We start from the raw sequence: 14261 nt of genomic DNA on the forward strand, positions 1-14261 counted from the left end.
AACAACAATTCTTCCACCACTCGTAAACGTAATTGAGTTTAAAGAATCGATGCAGGGTTACCATTTGCCAATTCTCAAATGGCTGTTGATTTATTTTGGCGGGAATGACTGTTAAAACCTTCAGTATAAGTCTGTTATAATTATTTAATGCAAATCTACAGTTTATTTGCACATTCAAAAGCTGAAAGAAAATATGTTTGTGTTCTAAATATATCCAAATTCACCTATTATCACAAGGGGATTATCGTCCATAGCATTAAGGCAAATTATCGCAATCACAATAAATTATCGTATGGTTGGCTAACCTGCCTCAAACGGGCACTTGCACAGAAACAAAAGAATAGCTATCCGATAAAAAAAAAATATTCAAGCATTGTGCAATGTTGCCAGCATTTAAACAATTTTAACTAAGTCTTGTATTTATTCCCAAACTTACGTCAAATAGTAATTGTGAACGAACTATGATAACAATATAGTAAATTGATACTAAGTCAATAAATATAAATGTGAATGAAGAATATATTTGTCTGCTTGTATTTTCTTAAGTAGACCTAACGCAGAACAGATGGACCCATGTCAGCGCGTGTTCACGAGGTTTTGTGTTGCAATCGTTGCTTTAAAAAATTAATAACCGCTACTGGTAAAGATAAATATATCTTATGATGCCTACTTATTTCAGAGATGTTATGCTGTAAATTTGAATCTCTCTGCCTTCCGTGCAATATATATTGGCATTTTCAATTTAACAAGTGGAAATTATTACTTATATTCTAAGGTTCCAAAATAACGTAAATTACTGTATATTAAAAAAAAAAAAGCCTGAGTGACTGACTAATCACCGCTCTGACTAAAACCTCTTAAGTTAGAAACTTGAAATTTGGACAGGATAAAGTTTGCAATGCATGGTACCAACAAGGAAGAATTTTTGAAAACTTGACAGGAAAGAAGAGGAAGAATAGAAGTGCCAATTCGGGGAAAGGGCAATTAGATTGATAAGCATAAGTACAGATTTGAATGTGTATGTATAAGGTAAACGAAAAAGCAATATTAAGCTCGCCTGATACGCATACATTTTTCACGCCATACCCTAGCAAAGCTCGGCTGTTTTTTTACGCGCTACCCTAGCCAACTGTTAAGTTGGTCACATGGAAGCGAGTGAGGTTAGATTTACATCGAAGTTCCAATATCCGAGTGTGACGTAATGTCACGTGGTATTATCATGGGAGAACATGTGGAATAAAATAAGCTCTACAGGGCTTCTAACCCCCTTCGCTCGTTGACGCTCTCTCAGCTATGTTTCGTAACGTAAGTAAATTACTTTTTTTTATCAATAAAGTTGTGTGTGCAAAGTGGACTAATTACCATGTGACATTACGTCGCTACCGGATGGTGCAACATCAATGTAAATTTAACTACACTTACCCTCTACAATCCGTCGCTTCGCGAGGGCTCCGCATCTTATTCTCCTGTTGGTTTATAACGTTATTGTTTATAAGGACTATCAGAAATCTCTCGTTAAATGGTAGTAGAAGCACAATTTATACATTATATATTACATACAAGGGCGAATGAATATTATTTTCATCTTATTGTACTGATAAAAGTGTTATCAAAATTATAAAATAAAAGTAAAAGAAACTTTCCTTGGGCCGGGTTTGAACTCACGCCAAAAGCAATTTTCATTACTAGTCCTTTCGCGGACCAACAACATCTGGCGTTTGATTTGTGCTATATGTATGCTACGTGGCGAGAAATGGATAACTCCAACCAATCAGAACCGTGGATTTAGCTCCTATGGCTAAGGTCGAGCTTATTAAAATATATGAGGCTGATACCAGTCTTTAATAAAAAGTTTGATATCAGAAGCCTGCAGATGTGACATTTGACGTTAAGAACTTATATTATTCGTTATTACAAGTTGTATGTGGTTTACTGTTGAGGAGTACCTGTGTGTCACTGTTAAGAGGAACCAACTAGCAAGGGATAGAGTATAGTACTTAATAGTGTGTAGTTACAGTTTTCATATGTCGTGCATTAATAAACAAATGACCTACTCCAAAAGAATTAAAACTATTAACATTATCAGATTGACAACGTACGACATTCTATTTAACCTCATAAACTACACGTCATAATTTACCCTGAAGCATGGACGTAAGCAGAAATTTATTTCGGTAGCTCTTAATTCAATATAAGGGTAAAGTATATTAAAATTTGTAAAAATCACACCAGAAATTAGACTAAATTTATACAAAATTTAGGATTTTGTGGTGGGTCCATTCTCTGTGGGCGCCCTGCCCTGAACCATATCATTTTGTTAAGCTCGATGCGATCTATTAGTTTATATACAGATTGATTCAGGAGCGGTGTCACATAATTTATGAGGTGATTCTACATGTGAAAATAAACCGAAAAAGTCCTATGAAAAGTGTCCGATTTTCGATAGTTACTGAAGTGGGGCAGATTGAAGACTAGACACATCCATGAATGATTATGAAGACAAATCTGAATATTACTTACCGAAATGCTGTGTTAGCGCTTTGGTGGACAGAATAATGGTGGGACATTTTACAAGAGGTGTGGGTCTCAACAGATGGCAGCACTGTGACGTCGCACCGAGGCAAGCAGCTGCAAGCGTACCAAGTGTGCAATTGTGGGTTGGATCAGTGAGCAGTCCTAAGGCCGTGTGCGTGTCGTGCTTGAGTGTTGCACAGATTCACTGTACCAGACAAATATCTCAGTATTTGAACAACACATTTCCTCAACGCCGGATTGGCCTTAGCGGCCCCATTAACAGGTCTCCCAGATCAGCCGACCTAACCCCATTACACTTGTGTTTATGAGGTTGGTTAAAGGGGGATGCGTACGCTACGACGGTTGACACATATGAGGAACTTGTCGCTCGCATCACCGACGCTGTTGCCCGCATTAAAGCCCGCCGAGATAATCTTTGATATGCAACACACCCTTCAGTGCGTTGACAAAAACATTGAGACGAATGGGGGACTTTTTAAATACCTCTTGTAGGGTGGATCAGTCATCTGTCCCACCATTACTCTGTCCACCACAGCGCCTACACAGTATTTCGGTAAGTAATATTTACACTTGTGTTCATAATCATTCTTGGATGTGTGTAGTCTTCAATCCATTCCAGTTCCGTAACGATCGAAAATCGGACATATGTTCATAGAACTTTTTCTGTTTATTTTCACATGTAGAATCACCCCAAATTATGTGGCAATCCTTCTGAATCACTCTGTATATTTTATCTTTGGACAATAATCATAACGTTAGTTAAAGCTTAAGATTTAATCAGAACTTAGGGATAATAACTTATTAACCGTACTGAATACCACCGTCTTCTTAGTAATGTCACAAAGAAAAGCTTGATCAGTGTAGGGTAAAGTATCAGTTTCATTTTAACAGATGCTGTGGTCATTGTAGAGTTCCAACTTTTAAGAGGCCTTGTCATTTTACAAGAACTTGTAGCTGTCATAAAAAAAAAAAATCTTGAAACCCAGTCTTTCTATTTACTGTGTACAACTTCTTGAAAGCAAGAAAGGTATTTCCACCTATGCAGCACTGCACTCTAGTGGACAAACAGTGAACCTCCTCATTAAAAACGTGTATTTTGGCGCACTCCCCCTCCCTGTCCAAAAGAATCCGTTGTTTCGAAAGCAGCGAAATTGGTTTTTCCTTTATGTCAGCGGGAGGGCGATAGCAGGAAGCAAGCAAGATGTCCCAGAATGCTGCACACTGTTCAACTCCTTGCAAGATGGAAAAAATGTTTTATGACCCATGTTAGGGTTTCAAGATTTTTCTTTTATGACAGCTACAAGTTCTTCTAACATGGCAACTCACACAAATTTTAGATTTAGATAGCACCGTTTTCCTCAATTTTTCCCCCGACAACTATACATGAGGATATATACTGCATGTAAGGTAAGCGGAATCAAATTTCGCTACCTCTATGTTAAGAGGGCTTGAGACAGGTCAGACTTCTCATGGTATCAACGTCACTGCCATCTGGGTATACCACTTCACAACAGTTTTCAACTACCGATATTCTCAGTCGTCTCTTGCGCTAATATTATTTTTTCACAATTGGTGGTCATCCATCCTTGCTGTCGCACTTCCACCAGGGAATTGCTGGTATGAAACCTTTATTAAATGTAACGCCTTTTGCTACTTTCTTCTGCTTTCATTCTTATTATTCCTGCTAGTGTTGCTATTGACGTCCCGAAGACTGTATACACTTTAAAAATAAAATAGGTAAATTACATTGAATCCTTTAAATTTTACAGAACTATAAATCTAAATTGATCGACGTATAATATAGCATCAAGTTCTGTCTCCCGAAATGACTGTTCACTTTCGTATGATTAATACACTGCTCCACAAAACTTAAACAACTCGAAAAAAGTGGAAGAAAATAAAACGACACGATCACTGCACCAAGTATAATGAACAAACAGACGGTCCAGATGCACAATGCAACACAAGTGAAGACGAACAATACAGTCAGGATGTACAGAGTGACCAAAAAGTTCAGCACAACGATACCTCAACAGGTGAAGCTGGATTGTGCGTGGGCATAGGCAGTCAATATAGCGTGTGACTACCACGAGCAGCTATACAGGCACGACATTTGGCCTCCATGCTGCAAATCAGAGTGTTGATCAAGTCTTGCGGCAGATGGCGCCACTCCTAGAGGAGAGCTGTTTGCAGGTCAGGGAGAGTGCGTGCTTGTGGACTGCGCTGAGCTATTCGCCTCCCAAGAGCAGCCCACACATGCTTGATGGGATTCAAGTCCGGCGAATATGCAGGCAATGAAATACGCGTAATGTCTTCGCCATCCAGATACTCGGACACAAGATGTGCACGGTGTGGGCGGGCATTGTCATCCATGAACAGGAATTCTGGGCCAAATGCTTCGCGGAAATTGCGCACATGTGTATTGAAAATTTGATCCCGGTACCGTTGTGCTGTCAAAGTGCCATGTTGCACAATATGGAGGTCCATTTCCCCATCCAGCATTATTCCACCCCACACCATAATGGAACCACCGCCATAGGACGGCCGTTCAGCAATGAAGTTTGGATGATAGCGTGTTCCTAGTTCTCTCCACACTAAAGTTCGACCAGAATCAGACAACAGGCTGAATCTCGACTCATCGAAGAACATGACACGCGACCACTGGTGTTCCCCCCATGCAACATGTTCCTGACACCATGTGTAACGCGCACGTTTGTGTTCCAGTTTCAATGGCACACACAGCACAGGTCTTCTTGCATCCAGTCCTGCTCTATTGAGCTGCCGACGAACAGTTTCACGACACACGCGTTGTCCTGTACCCTGAAACAATTTATTGGCCAGTTGAGAGCATGAAGCTTGACGGTTACGTTTGGCCGATATTGTGAGAAATCGTTATCGACGGTCGACGTCTTCTTCGGACGGCCTCCTCCATGACATCTACTGACTTCACCTCCAGTTTGGTAGCGATTCTACAGCCTCGATATAACACTTTTGTTCACGTTGAAGTCCTGCGCCGCTACCGCTTGCGATCGGCCCAATTCCAACCGTCCAATTATTCGCCCACGGTCAAAGTCACTCAAATGTCGTCTACCAGCCATTGCAAGGTGTGTATCCCACACAAGAACCACTAACTCAATGCTTGGAGCCTCGGACATTTCTGGGCTGTGGTATACGCCTCATGGCATAAGTTGTTCACCGCGCTTGCAACGATGCTGCTTATGCGACAGAGTGGGTGCTCGCCTTGCTTGTGTGTCTCTGTGTATATGCATCCACTAACCAGTGTTGAATGTGCCCCACACTTCACTTATACCACGTTCTGACGGGTTGCTTAAGTTTTGTGGAGCAGTGTATTTTCTAAGCCAACCTCCCTATTCATTGAAAAAAGTGACAGAAATATCCTTAAAAATAATTGAAATAATTAACCTGAGTTTAATGCTTACGTAATGAATTGATATAACTCTTTCTTCTCTGACCATATACTATTGGACCATGGTAACTCGATTTTTTTTTTTTTAACACATTTTCATCAACTCTCCATAACACTCAATGTTAAAATAACTTCTCTAAGTCAATGTTTAAAAATTACAACCTTGGTAAGTTGGATTTTAAGCAGGGGTAAAAGTGAGGGGGAACACGGAGGATGACGTACCCCCACTTCCAGAAAATATATGTGGCGTCCCCTCACTTTCCAAAGAAATACGATGGGTAAAGATAAGCATCGGGGATGGCGTGAGATTATGCGTCCCCTTTCCTTTTTAGATACACTTTTACCCTTGATTTTGAGGGTTTCATAAGCATATTTAAGAACCTTGGTAACTCGAATTGTCGTAAATGTGAACCTCTAGAAGTCGAAGTTTACTTCTATAAGTCGCACTTCGCTTGATGTGACCTCGACAACTCGAAGTTATAACTCTCTGCTCTTCCATAATTATCATTGTTGCTAGTCCTGGCATTGTTACTAATGTGTACTTCACGTTTTGCTCATGTCTAGACACAGGCCCGTATCCAGGGGGGTCTAGGGGGGCCGGGGACCCCTAAATGTTTGCTGTCCCCCCTACAATTTTCACGGTAAGCTTGCAAATGAACTATAATATGATGATGAACTATAATATAATGTTAGTTGGATCGACCCTCCTAACTTCAGCCCCCCCCCCTACAGTTTTGGGCTTGCTACCGACCTGCCTAGACATGAAAGCTCCACCGTCCAAAACAATACATGTGGTACAGTATTTCATTCTGACTAGTCATCTTACTTAATTTAAGGATCTTTGACAACTTCGAGTTCTAGAGGTTCAACGAATAAAATTTCCAAGTTATAGATGTTATATAATCACTTTTAATGAGGAACACGAAACCTCGGTATCTCCAAGTTTTATTGTGGCCACATTGACAACTCGAAATTTTACTACTCGAAAAACTCATAACTCGACTTTTTTTTGTCGATTCCCTTTAGCTTCCAGTTATCGAAGTCCCACTGTACTAAAGTACAGAGATTCATCCACCATCTTCATCATTATCCACTATTTTCATCAAGTTTTACATTATAAATACTATATTACAGAACAATCACTTAATGTTACAGGTGACTGGGAACTAGATCTGCACCTGAAGATATAAAAACCTCAATTGAGGTAAAGATGATGATATAAACAATTTAAACAAAAAATATCGAATTAGTAAAATGGAGTCAGAACTTCCACAAGAAGAACCTTTTTTGTTTACTTCAGAATCTGTTGGAGAAGGTCATCCAGACAAAATGTGTGATCAAATTAGTGATGCTATATTAGACGCTTATCTTCGTGAAGATCCAGATGCAAAAGTTGTATGTGAGACAGCCACTAAAACAGGAATGGTATTTTTGTGTGGTAAAATTTGTTCCAGTGCTACCATAGATCATCAGCAAGTTGTGAGGGACACTATTAAAGACATTGGTTACGATGACTCATCTAAAGGATTCGACTATAAAACGTGTAATGTTTTATTAGCTCTCGAACATGAATCACCAAGTTTGATTGATAAAACAAACCTAATTACAACAAGTAGTTCTAGTTCTGGGTTCGTGTTTGGATATGCTACAAATGAAACAAAAGAGTGCATGCCACTAACAATTCTTTTAGCTCACAAACTAAATGCAAAACTTGCCGAACTTAGAAGAAATGGACAATTTTGGTGGGCTCGTCCTGATTCTAAAACACAAGTAACTTGTGAATATATGATTCATGATCGAGCTTATGTTCCGTTACGAGTTCATACGGTTGTAGTTTCCGTTCAGCACTGTGAAGAAGTTGATCTAGATGTGTTAAGAAAAGACGTCATTGAGAAAGTTATTAAATTTGTGATCCCTAAAAGATATCTTGATAACAACACCAAGTTTCATGTTAACCCGTGTGGAACTTTTATTGTTGGTGGACCACGAGGCGATGCTGGGTTGACAGGGCGGAAAATTATTGTTGATACTTACGGAGGCTGGGGCGCCCATGGTGGTGGATCATTTTCAGGGAAAGACTCATCCAGGATCGAACGGTGTGGCGCATACGCCGCAAGATGGATTGCTAAGTCCTTAGTGAAAACAGGATTGTGTAAACGTTGCTTGATTCAGTTATCTTACGTAACAGTAAGCGGTACTAATGAGCCATTATCCGTGTGTGTATTTGATTATGGTACTTCAAAGAAAACACAATTGGAACTCGTAAATATTGTTAAACGTAATTTTGACCTACACCCGGAGCAAATCATAAAGATTATGAAACTTAAAAATCCGATTTATCAGAAAACAAGTGTTTACGGACATTTTGGCAGAGAAATTTTCCCTTGGGAACGACCAATACCTTTGTGTGTGTAATGATTTCAAAGAATGAAATAAGACAAAGTACGGGACCATTTATTTATATATGAATAAAACTGACCAAAATACTTGTCACCAATTTACTTGATTTAAATCAATTTCAATAAAATTATAAATTAACTTGCTTCTAAAATTTTATTCCTACTAATATCTTATTCTTGATTTCTTATCTAAGTGTTCTGTATACTGGCGCATAGGGATGCGCATGAGTCGAGACATATTTCGAATCTCGACTCGACTTCCAGTTGAGATTCGAGCCGAGACACACTTTGGAAAATTCGAGATGAGTCTAGACAAACGTATTTCTGGACTCGAATTTTCGAGTCGAGACTGCTCTAAAAATTTCGACTCGACTCGAATGTCTCGAAAATCTTTCTATAATTTTTAATATTATTTTGAAGAAAGTGTTCACTCAGAAACACTCGGCTTCGGAAACTGTAAGACTTATCGGGTGTTCGAGGAGTGCTATTGTGAGTGTCTTCAACAAGTGGCGAAACAAAGGGGAAACGACGTCCAAACATCGAGGTTTTGGGCGCCTCCCATCTTATTACAGATGGACGTCGTAAGCTGGGCAGACTGGTAAAACAGAACAGGCAGCAAACTGTGGAGGAACTAACATCAGATTTTAATGCTGGGCAAAGTGCAAGAGTGTCAGAATACATAGTGCACGGAATACTCCTAACGATGGACCCCCACAACCCTGAACACGCAGTGCACCGAACACTCCTAACGATGGACCTCCGTAGCCGACGACCCATCCATGTGCGAATGTTAACACCACGACTACGGCAACTACGACTGAAACGAACGTGACCATCGCCACTGGACCTTGGTGAAGTGTCAGAGCGTTGCATTGTCTGACGAAACCCGATAACTTTATAACGAAATACTTTGGATAGTTTAATAATTACCTGTACCTTGGGCAGGAAGTGCTCATACATGTGCACTATACTTAATAGAATGTTAATTTAATATTAACAAAAGAAGAATGTTTTTAATATCTGTAAGAGATATTATGGGATAGTGTTAGGTAGTTAGTTGCTATGTAATTGTTTATGGATACCTAATCATCATGTCTGTGTGCATGACAGTTTGAATGAAAATAAACCATTGGATACCGTTCATCGACTTTATAATTTTGATAGAAAAGGTGAGAATAATAGTATACATAATTATTAAAGATATTTTTACATGCAAACTATTATTACCACTCGAGATTCATATATCAACGATCGAACCAGGTTGACGACTACCCTTGGTGAGTCGTTATAAAAATTTTGGTTTACCTCACCCGGGACTTGCTGTAAATTCATATCCCGAAGCAAAGTAAGGGTGAATTTACTTTTGTAATAAAGTTAATGAATACAAATTTCACAAGACTGAGAAGTGGTAGAATAATTATAAGAAAAATGAACGGTGAGGGAATAGAAAATGAATCCAATGAGGGTGATAACGGTGAACATAGTGTAGCACCAGGAATGACATTCGAAGAACGAATCTTGCTAACCTTACAGCGGCAAGAACAATGTCGAAAGGATGATTTTGAAGCCATGAAACAAAATTTGGTCGAATTGAAGCAGACGATAGAACAGAAGATAGAACAGAAGTCTGAAGAATCCAATAAGCAATACGAGGAATTGAAGCAGACGATAGAACAGAAGATAGAACAGAAGTCTGAAGAATCCAATAAGCAATACGAGGAATTGAAGCAGACGATAGAACAGAAGTCTGAAGAATCCAATAAGCAATACGAGGAATTGAAGCAGACGATAGAACAGAAGATGGAACAGAAGTTAGATGAAACGAAACAGTCAATTGTCCAGGCGATGAATCACATCTCCTCGCAGTTCGAGGAAAAGTTAAAAAAAATATCTGAGGATTGTCAAGATAAGCACAATCACCAAATCCAAGAAATCAGTGATGTAAAAAAGGATTTAGAAGTAATAGAATCTTCTGTTCAACAGCAAAAGATTCAGGTCATCAATAATTCTAACAACATACGTGCAAATACGCAATTGATAGCTACTCTACAGGAAGAAATTAGGACGCTACAGGTTAAGGACAACACATACCACAATAATATGGGTAGTGAGCGATTGGAGTTTCCCCACTCACCAGAGATGACTTCGCCTTCCCCTGTGTCTGATGAGGATATTATTTTGGAAGAAATTCATCCGAAGAGGACAGATGGGCGGAAAAGGGATAGTGCAACGACACATCACGTCATGGATAGGAATTGTTACCCAATAAGTACACGGAATGATAAAAGAAAGGTAAAGTTAAGTGTTAAGATGAGTGAAATACGGGCTATGAGTAAATTCAGTGGTAAATGTAATGAAAACGCTACTTCTTTCCTGAAAAAATTTCAGGACGAATGCAATATAATGAGTATAGATAGATCACAATATATGAAATTAATCCCTCATGTATTACTCCCACCATGTTCTTTATGGTTTAAAGCAGTACGCGATCACATCAATACATATGAGGAATTCAAAGCGGCATTGATCGCGAATTATGAAAATGACTCTTTGCTTGCAAATCGAGATGCCACCATTAGAAATCAACATTTCAATCCTCGTTTGCACAAATCTGTTGTAGAGTTTGTTGTAAATACATACAACGAATTAAAAGTCGTTAATCCCTTGCAATCGGAATCTAGAATAATAGCATCGATTCGAAATTTGCTCCCATTTAAGTTACAACAGATCTTGTTCTCTACACAGTGTATGAGTTTCAACCATTTATTAATGCTTGTCCAATGCTATGAAACCCAATACCATGCTATGAATCAACAAGCAGGAGTAGGTAAAAGTAAAAATAATTCAGATCATTTTGTACCTGTTCGGAATCTAAATATCAGAAGTGTGAACGATACGGAACACAACCTAAGCCGAGTAAATTCTAGCAATCAAAACGAGCAAAATAGGCAAAGTTACGTAGGGAATACGCCTAACCTAATTAATCGTGGTAATCCTGATGTCAGATCACCCAACAGAAGTAGACATTAAAACAATCAGAATATAGGGCGAAATTACAGGAATACAACAAGCTACATGGATAGACGTAATTGGAGGTCAAGAGATGGCACTTCGTATCAAAATCAGAATCACGATGAAATACAGGTACAACATGTTGTGGAACCTAATCATGATTGTGCAGTACAATGTACTTTATTAGAATCATATGTAAATATGAATGTAAGCTGATTACCGTTAATGAAATCAGGTTAAACACATATCAGTTATAGATTCTTGTGAACTTTTATTTTCAATTTTATGAGTTAATGTTGATAATGAAAACGACTTTTATATACTTTTCAGAGGTTTGCCTCTGAAGCGCCACCTACTTAGAACGGTGACGGTTTTTGCAAACCTTCCTACTCCTGTTCCTGGGCTTTTCTCCGCGTTTTTTCAGGACACTGTTCATCAGACTTATCTCAGCCAAGGGTGTACAGTGTCACTGCATTAATAGAGGAACTGCCTTACCTGGACTACTATCCAAACGGGTAGTCCAACCTTGCTAGCATCTCATCTCATCTCATCACATCACATCACATCGTATACACAGCATTTGGGCATCTGCCCACCGGATAGACTTGACTATGGCGGATCATGGCACGAAACCTGGAAAACGAAATATCGGTCGACATCAAAATCTACCTTCTGTGGTTGATGGACCTTCCGTATGTCCCACCAAGGTGGGGCTACGGAAGGGGCCTTCAAAATCACAACCAAGCTCTTCAAGCTCCCGCCAAAGAAGAGATTCTCAGACTTCTGGCGCATCTATTGAATCTACTACCTCAGTTCGCTCCAGGTCGCCTCAATCCAAGCCAAGTTACGCTGCCCGTGTACAAGACTCACCGCCAAAGAAAAAGCAACATACTGAGCATTCTGATACCGATACTATGGATACAGGCGCTCCAACAGTTTCTGCTTCTTCACCTGTTCCGACATCATTTTCTATCCTCCTCCGCAACTACGACACCAAGTTTTCCAATGAGAAATTCGTTACTCTTCAACTGAGAAAATATCTTCCACGTGCTTCCATCAAGGAAATTGTGCACACCAGAAATGGGTACATTATAAAAACAACAGATCCTGATCTCTACAAGACTATCCGCAACAAAGTCCCTATAGATATTTTTGGGGCACAAGCAGAGATCACCCAACTCACACCTTCAACCCGCAAGCAACCCCCTCCACCTCGGAGGCCAGCTCTTCTCTCTGTTGTCATCCGTGGAGTAGACCCGTCTTACACAGACGAGGAAGTTCTTGACGAACTAAAATTTGAAGGATACACCATCTCTAAGGCACTTAGAATCCGAAACGACCGTGGGCCCACCTACATGATTCGCATTCTTACACCCCATCAAGACACAATAGACGATTTGCTTGCTCACGGAGCTCTCATCTACAATCGAAAACATCGCGTCGAACCATCACGTTCAATGGCACCGCTTCCAGTTCGCTGCGAACGCTGTCAGGCCTACAATACTCATAGTACAGCTGAGTGCAAAAATGAGTTCAAATGCGGTTACTGTGCAGGACCACACTCAACCAGATTATGCACAAATTTACATCAGCCAGCACAATGTTCTACATGTCCTGACAGCCATCCTACCTACAGTTATAAATGTAAAGCAAAACCGGAACCGACGCCGCAGCACCCTGAATTGGTCGTACCGCTACGTATAACATCCAATGTTCCCACCACTCCGCCCACAGTCGAAACTCCAGTCACAGTAAATCAAATGCTCACCTTTCTTACGCTCGCACTGCAAAACATCCACCCTTTTATCCGGCCACACATCTTACAGCAAATCACCCTTGCAGCCAAAGAAACCTTTCATATTCACTTCACGGCAACATATTCTGGGAACACCGTCCATTTTCATGCATCTCCAACCAATCAACCCGGTTAATTCCTACTTCATCATGGCTCTAAATTTTCTCTTTTTAAACATCCGATCCTTTTCGAAAAACAAACTTCTGTTTGAAGCCCTGCTCCACGAGGAACGTATTACAGTTTTTCTACTCAATGAAACATTCCTCACAAAATCAACTACATGTCGCCTACCAGGCTATACCATCTTACGCGCAGACAATGTCCTGCCAGCACAGCGTGCTAATGGGGGCGTAGCAGTTGGTTTCTCTCCGCATTTACCTTATCGCCAACACGATTGTTCGATTGCCGCTTTACCGGAACACATCATTGTCACTGTGTATTTTAAATCTCTTATTATCACCATCGCTACTATCTATATACGGCCTGGCCATCCCCTCCCACTACACCTTGTACAGCATATTTCTAACACTTATCGGCACTATATTATCATGGCAGATTTCAATATGCACAGTCGTACGCAACACGCTCGTACTAATTTTGAAGCTTTTATCACCACAAACACCACTGGCACCATTCATCATCTGCCCAAACCTACGCGACCAGAGTCTAACACAACACCAGACATCGTTATCACATCTAGCACACTTCTAACTCACAGCTCCATTGCAGTACTTGATCCTCTCGGTAGTGATCATGCTCCTGTTAAACTCACCATAAATCTCAACTCTACGGCATCCACTCGCTTACAAATACCTTCCCGGACCTCCTATCGTTTTGACAAAGCTAACTGGGTCTCTTATCGGTCCTACCTTACTCATCACACCGAGCACCTTTCATCCCCCACTACGGAAGACGAGCTCTACACCACGGTCAATACACTCACAAATACTATACAGGAAGCTAGTACTCTTTATATACCTACCAGTAAAAATATCCCCTATCAACCTCGCTTGCCCCCACATTATCTGACCATGATCTCACGTTCTCGCCAACTTTATAGAGACTACATTCGTACTAGAAATCCTGAAGCTTT

At 40.2% G+C, this 14261-nt stretch overlaps 1 pseudogene; it reads left to right on the top strand.

The window, feature by feature from the left end:
* The first annotated feature begins 7179 nt into the window (after window positions 1-7179).
* Window positions 7180-8498, top strand: LOC145672913 (S-adenosylmethionine synthase pseudogene; annotated as a pseudogene).
* Window positions 8499-14261: the final 5763 nt, after the last annotated feature.

This window comes from Thermobia domestica, chromosome 16 (genome assembly GCF_964235325.1).
Source record: "Thermobia domestica chromosome 16, izTheDome1.hap1.1, whole genome shotgun sequence".
In the NCBI taxonomy this organism is placed as follows: domain Eukaryota; kingdom Metazoa; phylum Arthropoda; class Insecta; order Zygentoma; family Lepismatidae; genus Thermobia; species Thermobia domestica.